Source organism: Mauremys mutica, chromosome 1 (genome assembly GCF_020497125.1).
Source record: "Mauremys mutica isolate MM-2020 ecotype Southern chromosome 1, ASM2049712v1, whole genome shotgun sequence".
Classification (NCBI taxonomy): domain Eukaryota; kingdom Metazoa; phylum Chordata; order Testudines; family Geoemydidae; genus Mauremys; species Mauremys mutica.
In genome coordinates this window covers 93,728,752-93,744,035 of record NC_059072.1, presented here as the reverse complement: position 1 = coordinate 93,744,035, position 15,284 = coordinate 93,728,752, and the positions used below count along the sequence as shown (strand labels likewise).

At 46.7% G+C, this 15,284-nt stretch overlaps 1 long non-coding RNA gene across 1 annotated transcript in view; it reads left to right on the top strand.

Moving 5' to 3' along the window:
• Positions 1-8,046, top strand: part of LOC123347982 — a 57,739-nt gene extending 49,693 nt beyond the window's left edge. The window contains exons 3-4 of the long non-coding RNA XR_006573135.1: positions 6,776-7,066; positions 7,232-8,046. This is a non-coding gene — a long non-coding RNA (uncharacterized LOC123347982). The remainder of the gene's footprint in view (positions 1-6,775; positions 7,067-7,231) is intronic.
• The last annotated feature ends 7,238 nt before the right edge of the window (positions 8,047-15,284 follow it).

Sequence of the window (15,284 nt, the reverse complement as noted above, 5' to 3'; positions counted from 1 at the left end):
CACTGGAGGCCATGAAATGATACAGGCCTTCGTGATGAAGACACCCCCTGAGTCCCTGCTTCTCCTGAATCTAAATCCCTCCTCCTCTTCTCCAGGTGCTTCCTTCTGCTCATTAAGCTTGCAGCTTTTCTTGCCATTTGAGATCAGCTTCCCCCGGAGGAATCAAAATCCACCCTCCAGCCTTCTCACAGCAAAACCAGGTGCTTTTGAAATGGGAATGGGATGAGCCAAAGGCCATCAGCTACTCCTGGCAGGCAAGCTAATGAGCTTTCTCTGTGCTAGTACGTGTGTGTGTGTGTGTGTGTGTGTGTCCATGTGCGAGAGACCGAGAAAGCGAGGCTGTGGGCTTGAACTTGCTTGCTCACAGGGGACATGCATGCTGGGGACAGAGGTAACAGTTCTGAGACCTGGCTACAAGGAAGGTTTTGGGTGCAAACTGTGTAGGGGTTGGCAGTTCCCTTTGAGACCATGAGTGTCCTTCCTCCCCTTGGATGGATTGTCAGCATTGCTCCTCCTGTGCATGAGTGACTGATCTGATTTTTTTTTAAAGGACCATTTCATACATTTCTGTGCACTTGGTAGCAAAGGAGAGACGTTTGGCAAAGAACCACTCTGTCCCTCCATGTGCCATTTGCCTGGTACTGATCCGTCACCAGCAGAGGAATGTGCCAGGATTTTCTAAAACACTGGTTTTCAACCTAAGGGTGAGGGGAGGTTGCCAGCAGTTTTTTGGAGAGGCACTGACTCTGCTTCCATTCCCTATTTCTGGTTCCCTGCTGAAGGGGCTTGGCTCAGTTACTCACATTTGGTACTTCTGGTAGATGCCCGAGTGGCCCAATTGTACCAGTTTTTCTGTGGCACCTTTTGTGAAGCGCACCACGCAGACTGGCACAAAGGAATTCTGCTGCCTCAGAGAGGGGACAAACTGCGAGTAGCCCATGGAGTGGGGAGGCTAAAGGCCATGTCCTAGAAGGTTCTGAGTTGCCCAACATTCCACTCTAGAATGCTCTCTACGGTACTAGCGTCATTTCTGGGTACAGCCAGGGCTGACGAGAGGGGGGGAAGCCGGTACAAATTACCGGGGCCTGGTGGTCCGGAAGGGGGCCCGGCGTCCCCAACTTCGTTGGCCTGGTCCGCCCTTGCTGGGGGGCCTGAAAATTTTTTTCACCGGGGCCCGAACCTGTTCTCCCTGGGTACAGCTGTGATGAGTTTTATAATAGATGGTGTCACAGGGTGGCTGGTCCCTTGAAATGAAGCAGGTCTAGTGCCCCTGTGCTAGAACAGGTGCCCGGGGCAGCACCTGGGGCTATAAAGAGCCAGCCTGTCAGTAACAAAGGGGAAGCATGAGCAGCAAGGAGTCCCCTGGGAAAGGGTGTCAGAGTCCCCTCGGAGGAGATGCAGTGGGAACCTCCTGGGGGGAAAGGGCTTCCAGGGCACTGGGGGATGGGGCTCAGCTAAAAAGAACAAGGAAGAATCCTGCCATAGGCCCTGAAGCAGGAGGGCCTAAGAGACGCAAAGGAGCTCTATGGGCTGAGGAGCTGTTTTTGTGTTTGGCCTATGTTTGGAAAATAAAGCTGTGCCTGGAAAGAGATCCTGGGTGTGGCAGTGGGTCCTTCATGGGCTGGGGACAAGCCAGGACCTTAGAGATGGGTAGGAAGACATGTCAGACAACAAGCTGCTCTCTATCCAGGGAGCAGTCATAAAGGGGGCTGGTCCAAAGTTGCTATACTAGTGAGATCTCCCCTGGAGGGAGTCACTCCTTAAGGAGGCAGACTTGATTTTTTTACTGATAGGTCTGTCCTGCCAACACCAGCTTGCTGTAGACTGCCCCTTCTGTCTTACCCCAGCAAAGGCTAGGTATTTGTTGAGGAGGAAGGGGTGGGGGAACCTCTGTCTATCTGCTTGTCTTATACTGCACCCATCACCTTGATTATAGGAGCACCTACAGAAAGGGGAGACTGGGATCCTCCTGGAGGTGGGTTCTAGAACTTTCTAGTCCTCCCTCATCTTTCTAATAGCGCCTTTCAGCCCAGAAAGAACCATCCCCTCAACATGCTCTTGTGTCTGTGTGTGTGTCTCTCTCCCTATCTGTGTGTGTGTGTTCACACAGAGCACCTTCCCCTCGCCTATCGCTGAAATGTGACCACTTCTGGGCCGAAATGCATTCGCCCAACCTGCCCCTGCCACACTAGCCAGCGGTGTCATAGGAGGGGAAGTGAGACCTGCAGGGGCACTTTTAAGAAGGTAACATGTCACCTAACCCGAGCTGGAATTTGTCCAGGACATTGGGGTTGACATCCCTATTGCTGTAAAACGGGCACTGGAAGCCTTGAGCACCAGAGCTCGGCTTGGCAGAATTAGTTTGTATTGGTCTTTAATTGTGGTGGCTAATATTGATTTTTATTTTTAAGATTTTTTATTTTTTAACCATTTTTATTTTTACAGTTGCTGGAAATGCTGGGTGGGAGGAGGTAGGGTTGGGGTTAGGATAGTGCTGACAGCAGGGCTCTAGGGCTCCCAGCACTAACACCAAAGATGCAGGGGGCTCCTTGCATGGCTGAGGGGCCCAAGACACCCAGGCACAAGGTGTGGTGGAGGCAGTGATCCTGGCCCAAAGGAGCAGAGACCCTGGCTAGGACTGCAAGGAGGAGGACAAATGCCTGGCCACGGGGTGCTGCTGAACAGTTCCTGCCTGGGGAAGCAGCCATTCAGCACCAGGGTGGCATCCCCCACAGATGGGGGGCTGTTCTGCTCCTCGCAGTCATGGTTGGGGGGAGAGAGTCTCTGCTCTGCCCTGCTAGGACTGCAGCCTTCCCTGCATCTTGCACCTGCAGGGATAGGGTCGCACCAGCCCTGCAGCAGTGCAGAGAGCCCGGCCTGTGCTCCCTCAGTCCCATGGTGGCGGGACTGCAGAGGGCTCCGGGCACTACTGCAGGACCAGTGACACCAGGGGCACTGGAAAATTTGTACAGTGAGGGTGCTCCGAGCCAATGAACAATCTGTAACCCTGGATATGATGGAAACCACGTCAAACTAGGGGGTGTGGCAGCACCCCAGTTCCAGACCTGTGGGTGACACCCAATCCCTGCAGGTGCAATGGAGCAGGGGTAGGGGGGCTGGACTCCCACCGACTGTTACCGGTCGATATTGGTTTAATCGATTTTCTTATCTTCTGAAATTGACATTTACCCGACGTCTGTTGATTTAACTTGAATCCTGCCAAGCTGAAACAAAAGTGGTCACCACCACGGGTTCATCCGAAAGCTATCTCCAGCTATAGACCCCTTCCTTCCGCATTATGCTGGAGTATCAGGGTTGGCTCTGAGTAAAAAGCATAACTTCCCGACTCGCTCGCACCACTTCGGTTTCCCCTGTCAGTCTCCCTACAAAGTGTGCTAAGCCCGACCCTGCTTAACATGTGAGATGTGCTGTGATCACAGCACTCGGGGTGGCTGGGGTGGAAGGAAAGGATTTTATCTGAACAAAGGAGGGAGTGTTCCTAAGACCTCCAGCGGGGCAGCTGTCAAACAAAGGATGCGTTTAGCTTCCGAGCTCCCAAAAGGGCTAATCTGGTGCTGCATCCATATCACCTCTAATGAGTCATTCCAGGCTGCACAAATTGAAGCAGATAATCCACTCATGATGCAGCTATTCCCCTGGTTTTTATTGAATCTGCAGTGAATTGCCAGACCATGTCCTGCCCCTGCCAGCACTCTGAGGCCTGGGCTGATTGTCTGTCTAAGTGCCATAGGGAGAGCTATTTCCCAGGGTCCCAGTCCTCATCGCGACATACCCAACTGTGTTTGACGGTGGTGGGGAGGCAGAGAGACCCTGAACATTTAATCGGGGAGAATGTAGGGACATGCTGATGAGATTGTTTCCCTCTTCCTTTGTTGGGTTGCATTGTTAATTGTGAGGCATTGTACATTGCATTTTGGAATTGTCATGCCCTCGTCAGTACAGCCACTCTGAGCATCGTAATAAGTCATTCCTCCTGGCTGGTCTCACTCGCCTTTCTCCTCGGTGTCATTAATGGGATAGAAGCTGTGCTCAGGCACAGCATGTTAATAGGCTGTGGGGGGAACTCCAGATGAGAGTGGGCAATGAGGAATGGACAGGGGGAAAGAAAGGGGGTGGGTGAGGGAGTGTGGGGTGTCACCAGAGCGTTCAGAATTAAGTAACTGGTAGAAATGAAAATGCAATTGCTTGGTCATGGGGCATGGAGGAGGAATGGGAGGAGCATTCTGCTGCTTTGGCTATTGGGATTTTAAAAAATATTCCCAAAGCCAGTGGGTTGGCAGGAGGCAGGATTTTGTTTTTCTAGTGGCTGCAGATATTGAGTGTATTGAATTTGAGGGGTCTCAGCCATGTCCTTAGTGGATGTTGTGTCTGCTTTGTGTGTCTTTTGTGTTTGCTATTCTCTGCTCAAAAGAGACTGAAATAGTGGAGGGTATTGTGAATAAGGGTTGAGGGGTGCATGGTCAAAGTGAGGGGGAGCGGCTAGGTTTAGGATTGGGATAGCAGGGGTGCTGTAGGACAAGCCTGAGGTACATAGGCAAAGCTGAGGACTGGAATAATGGGGTGCTGAAAGTCAGTACTGAAGATATGGGCAGAGCTGTGTGGGTAAGAGGGGTTCCTGGACTGATACAGCAGGGGGTGCTGCAGGTCAAGATTAGGCTGCATTGGCAGAACAAGGAACTGCTCACGAGGGGAGAGAAATCAGTGAACTGGCAAGTCTTCAAAAGATAACATACAGCCTTAGAGTGAAGACAGAGGATTAAGAGGAGATAAACTCCATGTTTTGGATCTGGGTGACTGATAAGTCCTGTGCTGTTGACAACTGGATATTTCTCGAAGGTTGGGGTTTTTTAATGCTACTTTATTGGTATAAGCCAGGATGTGTAACATGCATATTCAAGAGCCACTGAGTATAACAGGCTAAAAGATGTTCTACATTCCTTCATAGAGCATCCAGTGCAAGCCTTCAGACCAGGCACTTTTCCTAACACTGTAAACATAATAAACTCTTAAACCAATGTCATTTAATGCCCCTCACCCTCCCAAGCCTCCCCCACTGCTGGCCAAAATAATATATAAAAATCTGGCACTGTATTTTCCCATTGTGAGGCTACTTTTAAGCATGTCCACCAGCAGAGGAGTGTTCTTTGTTAAATGCACATTATTCTTTACTGCTCTGTCACCCCACCTCCACCTGGTGTGGTGTGACATAGAATAGTCTGTTTCCTAGGCCCATCCATGCTCCCTTTCCTTTTATCATCATAATTATTACATATTTGGTAATGCTTCTACTGCTGTGGTATATGAGTGCTCCAGGTGCTACAGCCTTGAGCACATAATATTTAATGTACGTTTATTATTTGTATTGTGGTACCCCAAGCAAGGATCTGGGCCCAGTGCACTAGAAACTGACACACACGGAGCAAAAAAACAGTCCCTGCCCCAAAGAGCCTACAGTCTAAGGGAGATGAATTATATCATTCATTTAGGGCTTGGCTTCATACAGGTTTCCAGAGGAATTTATTTAATCTATGTGGCCTCCATCTCCATAGCATCCAAGCATCTGGGAGCAGAGAGGCTAAGGGCTGAATGCATTGGGCATTCAGAACATCCCTGTCTCCCTAGGTAATTTATTGCTCTTGGTTTTTGAGCACCCAAAATTGTGGGTGACTGGGGATAGATCACCTGATGATTACCTATTCTGTTCATTCCCTCTGAAGCACCAGACATTAGCCACTGTCGGAAGACAGGATAGTGGGCTAGATGAACCAATGGTCTGACCTAGTATGGCCATTCTTATGTACCGGGGTGTCTCACAGAAACAGGTAAAGGACTGTCCCTGCTCTCAGGAGGGGGCAATCTGAGTTTGGTACAACAGTGCGTGTGAATGGGATACCCAGACAGATGGTGGAGAAAGGGAGAGGCAAGATAGGGTGACCTTAAGGAGACCACATTTTAACCCAGTGAGGCACACGTCCATCTTGATGGTTTTGCTGCCTACTCTGTTGTCCTTATTCCTTTTCCTTTCTCTTCTCTCATCATGTCGTGTTGATGAGGCCAAAGAGTGTTTTCGGAGGGATTTGAATATGGGGAGAGAGGTGCCTTACAGAAAGGGCTCTAATCCCAAATGGCAGCATGGAAAAAGATCTGGAGACCCCTGAGAGAGGAGGAGATGGCAGGGGTATCGCTGACTGAGCAGAAAAGCAGGGGTTGTTGGGGAGAAATTCATCAGGACACCAGACCTGAGGTGTAGGCAACATGACGTGGGGCTGAGAAGATGGTTGAGCTTGGCTTGAAGTGTAGGGTGGAGCCGGCGCAGAGACTCAAGTGTGAGGGCAACACACTTGAGTGGCAGATGGGAAAGCTGATTTTGGTCAGACTGTTGAGTGTGGGGGAGGGGAAGCTATAATCTCTGAAGCGCCAAAAGAAAGAGCTGTCAGGAGATAAGGACTAGCTAGTGGCAGCCTGCCAAGGGTGGAGGCAGGTTGGCAGAGGGTATGGGAAGGTAGTGCTGCCATTGCTCATGCTGCACCTGTCCTGGGGAGAAAAGGCTGTATCACACCATCCAACTTTAATGCACTGAAGAGGGGGAGTGCTGCTTAAAATCCATGTGGCCACTCTGGCCTAAAGTGAGACCGTTAGTATGCAGCACTGACAATCCAGTGCCAGTCACCCATCCTACATTCCCTTTAAAAACACAGTTGTGCTGTGCGTCTGGTTGCCGATTCTCCCTTACAGATGTTGTTTTCCTCCCCAGGAGTTTTCATTTTGTGCCAGCATGGCCGAATATGTCGCCCACCCCTCTTCGGCCTGGCACTCAGGCAGGCAGCCCCCTCACACCTCTGCCCTCTGCCCTTTGGAGCTCATGGATCTGGGAGTTACTGAGCAGGCACCGCCGTTGGAGCAGCCTCCGCCATCCCTGGAGCTGGGAGACGAGGAGGATATTGACTCGCCGCTGGACCCTGACGTGCCCTATCCCGACTTGGCGCCTGTGGTGTTCTTTTGCTTGAAACAGACCACCAGCCCCCGCAACTGGTGCATCAAAATGGTGTGTAATCCATATCCTTTTCGAGCTGCCTGTTCTCTCTTCGTCCCACTCCGCCCTTCCCCTACCCCTGCCCTTGCAGGGTACCCAACAGGTAAGAGAGGAGATTTCGTACATATTTAACAAATCACAGATATTTAACAAATTGTTCCTCGCTTATGTTTACAGAGCAGCTCACCTGTTGCAATATGTGATCAAAAGGAGCTGCTTACCAAAGGGAGAATTTCAGAGAAAGCGAGTGTCAGCCGGAATGACACGGACAGGGGCAGGGAGAAGAGAGGGGACAGACTTTTCAAATGTATTCCCGCACCTTCCTGTTACTGAGTCAGTGACAGTGGGATGGTTTGAAGGCGCAGGGAAAGGGGAATTCCCAGCTCCTGCTGGCTTATAACTAGGTCTTTATTTCAATGAGGGATATTTATTCATCTAACCGTACTGTACATACCATGAACTCAGCCTCTACTTGGAGATAGAGCTGCTTCATGCTGTTCATGCTTCTCAGTTGGGGGGCCACCAGAATGACCCTCATCCTGCTAGCTAGTGAGCATAAACTAGCTGCTGAGTATCTTCTCCTGGGGATATCTCCTCTCTCGATTCCACCAGGATCAAAGATGAGCCTACTCCAGAGAATCCATTGCAGGTTTGACTCTGGTGCATCCTGGGACAGGACTTTGGGAGTTTAGTGAGTATTGTGAGGATACCTCTGTAATGTAGATATGATCTGCAAATCTCAACATCACACCCCTCACTACTGAATCTCACAGCCTTGATTTAAGGAGCGGATAGTAACAGAACAATAAGCAACAGGTAGTCTCAATTAACTTCCCCAGGAAATAACTTCCTCCATTGTGGAGTGATTGACCTTTCCCCCGACTTTCCATATGGGCACAGTATGTAAAAGGGGGTTTATTAGATCTGGGGACCTTTGAAAGATCCAGGAATTTGAGGAGATGAAACAGCATACAAAAAGCTGAAGCTTTATTCAAAACTCTTATGGCTGGAAATCTCAATGAGATTGGAGTTTCTCCTGAAGATTTCCAGGGCTTCCCTGGTTTATGGCTGGGTGAGAAATATCCATTTCTTATTATGATATTTTGATGGATTTGCTTCTAGGTTAAATTGGAAAGCTAAGGGATGCAGCAGAAGCTTACAAAAATATTACTGAGATTTTCAATAACCTGATCCTGAATGAAGCCTCTAGATGCTACCAATAATAAATAATAAAGAATTAGGAGGTTGGGTTTTGTTTGAAGTTTAGGCAAATAGTTGTGGTTCTGAGTTGAGTTCTCCGTGATGATGGTTCAGGGACAGCCAAGTGTGATGGGTCAGAAGTCCTTAGGAAGGTTCTGATTTTCAAATTCTTTGTGGCAGTTGAGATTTGGGGCAGAGATTTAGGGTTGGGATGTCCCATTATATTGGAAGTTCCTTAAGGCATTGAGACTTGATGTTGGAATATGTACGTTTCAGCTTTCTTCATCATCTGTCCTCCAGCACTCACTAAACTCCTGACACCCTGTCTCAGCCTACAGTGGGCTCAGAGTAAAATTATAGAGAAAGGTTTTGTTGGCTAAAAGTTTGATTCATGGTATGGGAGAAAAATTATGACTCAGGCTTGAGTTTGAGATGAAGGTTACTGTTTCAGTTTGTGAAGATGAGGTTTGGTTTGTTTGAATTGCTGGGGGCGGGGGGAGGTTTGCACTGAGTTTGGGGCAGAGGTTCAGGCCCAAGTTATCTGAGTTTTGTGTGTAAGTTTGAATTTGTGATGACTGTTGGTGGCTTTAAGACACTTGAGTTACGATATTCAGGTTTCAGTTTGGGCATCAGTTTGTCCATCTTTCACATTTGAATTTACTGTGATTAAATGCTGAGAGAGCCTATCCTACCATTACATACAGAAAATGGCCTGTGCAACATTTGAGGTCTGGAGGGGGAAGGGGAAACTCTTTTGGATTGGCTGTGGTGGCTCTCCACCCCTCCCAGTTACCATGTGATGTGAATGTGGCAATGGATGGGTAGTCTTGCTATGTTTGGAAACAATATTAGGTTTTTAAAAAAGGAATATTTCAATGAAACTTTTTCAGCTAAATGAATTCCCTGATGTTAGGAAAGAGTTTGAAAACATTGTTTTGAAAATATTGTGCTCCTCTTTCTCCACTTATTTGTTCTATTTCCCTGCTCTACATTCTTGACTGCTAAGAGATGTTTGTATGGAAATTGGATCATGGCTTCTTCAGAGCTCCCATGCTTGACTGCTGCTTCCCAACCTGAGGTTAAGAGTGCAACTATATCACCTGTTATCTCATCAGCTCTCCCAGGCCAGGCAGTGAGAGGCCTGGTCACTGTCTGGGTGGGAGAACCTAAGGAAAGCCCAGGTGCTACAAAAATTAGGGGGCACTGATTAAATGGGAGGTGCCCTTCTGTCTGACTTTCTGCCTGTCCAATATTGTACCATAGTTAAGGAAGGAAGCTGTGCTATGGAATTATTGTCAGATGAAACTTAAAACCAAGGTCCTGGCCATTAGATCATATGACACTTTTGGCAAGAATAGGGGCCGTACCAACCTAGATTCTAATTTGGGTAATCACATTCCATCTATTTAAAAATTCCCCCTGCAGAATATTCTTCCTGTCCTCAATAGTGCTGCAGTCTTGCAACGTACTATTAAACAACACTCACATTCCATTGCTGCAATTCAGCAATGGGAGAAGTAACCTGTGTATATAAGCACATAAAGTTTTAAAGAATTTCTGGGTGCAAAGCACTACATAAATGTGAGATGTTATTATTGCAAAAGTTGTAGACTCTAATTCCCTTTTAAAAAAGTGGATTAAATTCCTAAGCATAAAAATTTGGAGCCATAAAACCCCAAAGAGAATATCAATCACCCCCTTTGCTCAAAAGTGGAATGTAAACTGCTCTCCTTGTCATTCTATTATGTGCTGAAAAGGAGCCCGTTGCTTTAAGACTAGGAGCTGATCAAACATTCCCAGGGCAATTTTGCATACAGTCAGAACTAATGTCTGAATTGTGCTGGATTGTTGGTGAACAAACATGCTTTGTATTCTAATTAAACTTGTTAGATACAGGTAGCTGCAGGGTAATCAGCTGGGTTCAACACACAAAATGTACGTGGGGCCCAATCCAATGCCAACTGAAGTTACGGGAAGGACTCTTGTTGTTTGACTTTATGGGAGTTTGGATCAGGCCCATGCAGTGCATCCTCATATGGCCAGTATGGCTCATTTGAAATGCTAGCGTTCTCACACTGCTGCTGCAACCTGTAGACACCAGTAATAGATCAACAGGATTAATAATTTTGCATTGACTTTGGGAATGACAGAGTTCATGTATAATTGAAATTTTAAGTCAAAGGCACAATAAAAGCTTAATCATATATTTCTAAAAATATCTTTGTCCAAATTCCTTACAGATAACACCTTGGATTATTAAAATTGAAGTAATTTGAGAATTTGCTTTCCCACAGTTTCTGCTATTGTTGTACTTTTTGTATTCTCTTGGGTTGGGCAAAGTTAACAGACTAATCAGTTTAAGGATAGTGTGTTTACTCAATTTCACTTTCGGATTGCAGATGCAATGAGACACTATAGGAAATTGCTTTATTTATTTTAAAATCCTGCTTCCCTTGGAATTAAACAAAATACTGAGTACTGATCATAGAATTTTTAAATGCTTTCTTGTACAAAACCTAAATTCTGGGCCAAATTTGACTTAAGAAAGGTCAAAGTTAAACTTAAAAGATAAGACTGAGAGAGTGAAAAGTGTTTCTAAATCAAGTGTATGCTTTTCATCATAAGCTAAAATGCCTAAAGTCTTTGAGACTATTAGTAACAGCTTACAGATAACACAGTGTCATCCAGAAGGATTCAAATGCCCTTTATAAACTGTGTGGCCTGATCCTATGACGAGATGCATGTTGGTGGACCTTTGCACCTGCATGATGCCTGAGTGACTTCAGGAGGGCTCTGTGAAGGCATTAGGGTCCATGCCCATGGATCTGAGTGCAGGATCAGGAGCTGTATATTTAATTTGTCCTTCGAGTCCCTTCTTAAAAGAAACTCGTTCCAGGAGGTCTATAAACCCAAGACCTCCTCTTGCTCAAGTGTCGATATTATAGATGAGCCAGCAAGAGCAAGAATGAGTGTGCCATTAAAAAAAGTCAATACTAAAATGTGGAAGTAACAAAATATGTTCTGCAGTTCACTGCTCCAGCCTTTTTTTTTTTTTGTGTGATATTTACAAGTCCTCTTCCTTCATCTGTATACTTGCCATTTGGGCTGCAGTTCTGCTCCCAGTGCAGTCAATGACAAATTTCCAGTTGATTTCAATGGTGCAGGATCAGGCAGTCAGGACACAGCGGTGCAAAAACTTACACCCATGTGTAACTTTGTCTATGAAGCCAGATCCTCAGCTGGTATAAGGTGGTGTAGCTGCATTAAGAACATAAGAATGGCCATAATGGGTCAGACCAATGGTCCATCTAGCCCAGTTTCCTGTCTCTCACAGTGGTCAGTACCAGAACTTCAGGGGGAGTGTACAGAACAGGGCAAGTTTGGAGAGATCCACCCAGCCTTCCCCTCCTGGCTTCTGGCAGCCAGAGGTTTAGCGTCGCCCTGCACATGGATTACATCCCTGACCAGCTTGGCTAATAGTCATTGGCGGAACCTGTTCTCCAGGAACTTATTAGTTCTTTTTGAACGCAGTTACACGTTTTGCCTTCACAACATCCCATGTCAATGAGTTCTACAGGTTAATTGTGAGTTATGTGAAAAAGTATTTCCTGCAGTCTATTAATTTCATCAGGTGACCCCTGTTCTTTTGTATTGTGTATTGCAGGGGTCGGCAACCTTTCGGAAGTGGTGTGCCGAGTCTTCATTTATTCACTCTAATTTAAGGTTTCGTGTGCCAGTAATATATTTTAACGTTTTTAGAAGGTCTCTTTCTATAAGTCTATAATATATAACTAAACTATTGATGTATGTAAAGTAAATAAGATTTTTAAAATGTTTACAAAGCTTCATTTAAAATTAAATTAAAATGCAGAGCCCCCCGGACCAGTGGCCAGGATCCGGGCAGTGTGAGTGCCACTGAAAATCAGTTCGCGTGCCGCCTTCGGCACGCGTGCCATAGGTTGCCTACCCCATGTGTATTGTATTGTACTTTGTATTGAAGCCAATGGAGCTATGATTAAAGCTGTGTGTCTGTCACAGAGGTCATGGAAGTCACGGATTCCATGACTTTCTGTGACCTCTGTGACTTTTGCAGCGGCCGGTGCGGCTGGCTCAGGGGCTGCCCCTGGGCCAGCAGCAGCAGCCATTTGAATGTGGCAGGAGGCGCAGGGCTGGAGCAGGGGTTGGGGTGCAGCGCAGTGCTTACCTGGGGTGGGCTCCTCTGAGCCTTGGCTGGCATGTCCCTCCAGCTCCTAGGTGGACGGGTCAGGGAATCTGTGTGCTGCCCCTGCTTGCAGGCACCGCCCCTCAGCTCCCATTGGCAGTGGTTCCCAGCCAATGGGAGCTGCAGAGCCGGAGCTCTTGGTGGGGACAGTGCTCAGAGCCCCCCGGCCTTCCCTCCCCCTAGGAGCTGCAGGGACATGCCCGCTGCTTCTGGACAGCTGTGCGAAGCTGGATAGGGAGCCTGCCAGCCCCTCCCCCCCCCGCAGCACCAGCAGGGTTTCCGGGCCACCCACCCAGCACCTGTGGTACCCCTGGACTGCCCCCCCCCCCCGAGCACCCCTGGCCCAAGTTTTAGTTAGGGGGTATATAGTACAAATCATGGACAGGTCACAGGCTGTGAATTTTTGTTTACTGTCCATGACTTTTTCTAAAAATACCCATAACTAAGATGTACCTTTAGCTATGATCACTTACACTTGCTGGAGACAGGGGTGGATTTGATTTACGTCAGTGCTATTTAATTCACTGATTTTAATCATAATTTAAATCAGCAAACCAAAAACCTTGATTTAAATAATCAATTTTAATTCTGTTTTGCATTTATACTTTTTAGTTATTTTCCTGAAGAAAGGTTGATTCTCATTGGTTGGTATCCATTAAAACATGTTGCTCTGCAACTAAATGTAGCCTTTACACTAAATTTGGTGTACCCAGAGGATATACTATATCTGTACTGTGACAGGTTACCCTCCACTCTGGGGTGTCACCTGATGTACTGGGGTACCACTGAGCCTGCCTATTCCTCCAGCCTGGGCTCCCTTGCGCTGTCCTGCTGAGCCAGGCCCTCAAGCCTCTTCCAGCACACACACAGGTAGTGAGACAGCCAGCTGCAGAAAGACACAGACCCTGAAATCAGCTCTGCATGGAGAGACTCAGCTAGGGAATTGCCCAGCACCCCCCCCTAGGGTGTAAACCCAAAATTGTATCGTCTTGCGCTGCACAGAGAACTGTACAGTGGAAGCTTATTGACATTTGCCTCCTCCCTCAGTGTGGAGGAAGATATGCACAGATTTTTGCCCCCCCCCAGTTATCAATTCCACAAACTGAGTTTAGAGAAAACAAAAACAAGTTTATTATCACAAAATATAGATTTTAAGTGATTATAAGGGTTAGCAAACAGATCAAAGCAGATTACCCAGCCAATAAAACAAAAAACGCAATGTAAACTTAAGACACTAAAGAAGCTGGTTACAAGTACAGACTCTCCCCGACTTACGCAAGCGTTCCGTTCTGGAACACCTTGCGTAAGTCGAATTTTGCGTAAGTCGGGAACATATACCTGACAATTATGCAAAAAAAAAAAAGCGTACGGAACTTTTTCCGTAAGTGCGAATTTCCGTAAGTCAGGTTTGCATAACCTGGGGAGCGTCTGTAGTAATTTCTCACCCTAAATGTTGTTTTAGGCATTTCTTTCACAGCCAGACACCTTTTCCAGCCTGGGCTCAGCTCTCCCCCCGCCCTGTTTTTGTTTATTAGATGTTTCCAGCAGTCATCCTGGGCAGGGATTCAGTGAAGAATATGAACCTTGATTAACTCACTCTCCTGCATTTACATGTGGCGGAATCCTTTGTCTTTCAGTGTGATTACCAGCCCCCTCAGTGGAAAAATACTGGCATTCTATGATGGAGTCCAGTACCAGGGGACATGATCACATGACCCTGTAGTGTCAAAGGAGCCATGAGTCAAAGGTCATTTGTAGCTTCTCAGGAAGGTGGGAGACCTATTGTTCTCCCTAATGGCCCATCCAGACTGACTGCATTCTGTCTGGTTTGCGTTCCACAGGTGTAAACACTTTTGTAGTACAGATGTTAAGTCCATATTCCTAACTTTAGATACAAAAATGATACGTGCATACAAATAGAATAATCATATTCAGCAAATCCTAACATTTCTAATATCTCACAAGACCCATCTTGCATAAAATATATCTTAGCTAATCATTAATCATATTATAACAATATTTCTATGAAGAATATTGGGTGTAGTGTCACATGTACACATTTGTTTAGGCAACTATATAGCTTAACAAATGTTTATTCTGATTCTGACTTTTTACATTTTTTTTATGTTAGGAAATGGTGAATGATGCATTTCTTATTTACTAGATGATTAATTTCTTACTGGTTATTTGTGCCAAAATCTATTTGGATGAAAATTTGAATTCAATTACAAATGCACTAAAATAGCATTTAAATTTTTTAAATTAAATAAAACTAACTTAAAACTGAGGAATATGCAAGAAAAAATAGTTTATCAAATTATGTTTTGCATTTAAAACTGATTCACTAAGCAAAAGAATTATTATGTGTAGTTAATGAATGGAACTGATTGTTTCTGATCACCATGTCCTTCAAGATTTTTGCACCAGTAGATCTCATTCTCTCATACCTAGTTTTTATTCATAGAATAGAAGAAGAAAACAAGTTTTCCTGCCATAGGTGCTGGCTTCCTTTGGCCTCCGGGGAGTGCTCAAACCCCCACTCTGTGCCAGGCCATGCCCCCACCCGACCCCTTCCCCAAGCTCCCACCTCTGCCCTGCCTCTTCCCGCCCCCGCTCCACCCCCACTCCTCCTCTTCCCACAGCTGATTGTGGCAGGCAGGCGGTGCTAGGAGGCAGGGCCGGCTTTAGGCCTATTCCACCAATTCCCCCGAATCGGGCCCCGCGCCTAAGAGGGCCCCGCGCCCAGTGAGAATCCCTTCCATGGCTAGAGGCGCCTTTTTAATTTTTACTCACCTGGCGGCACTTTGG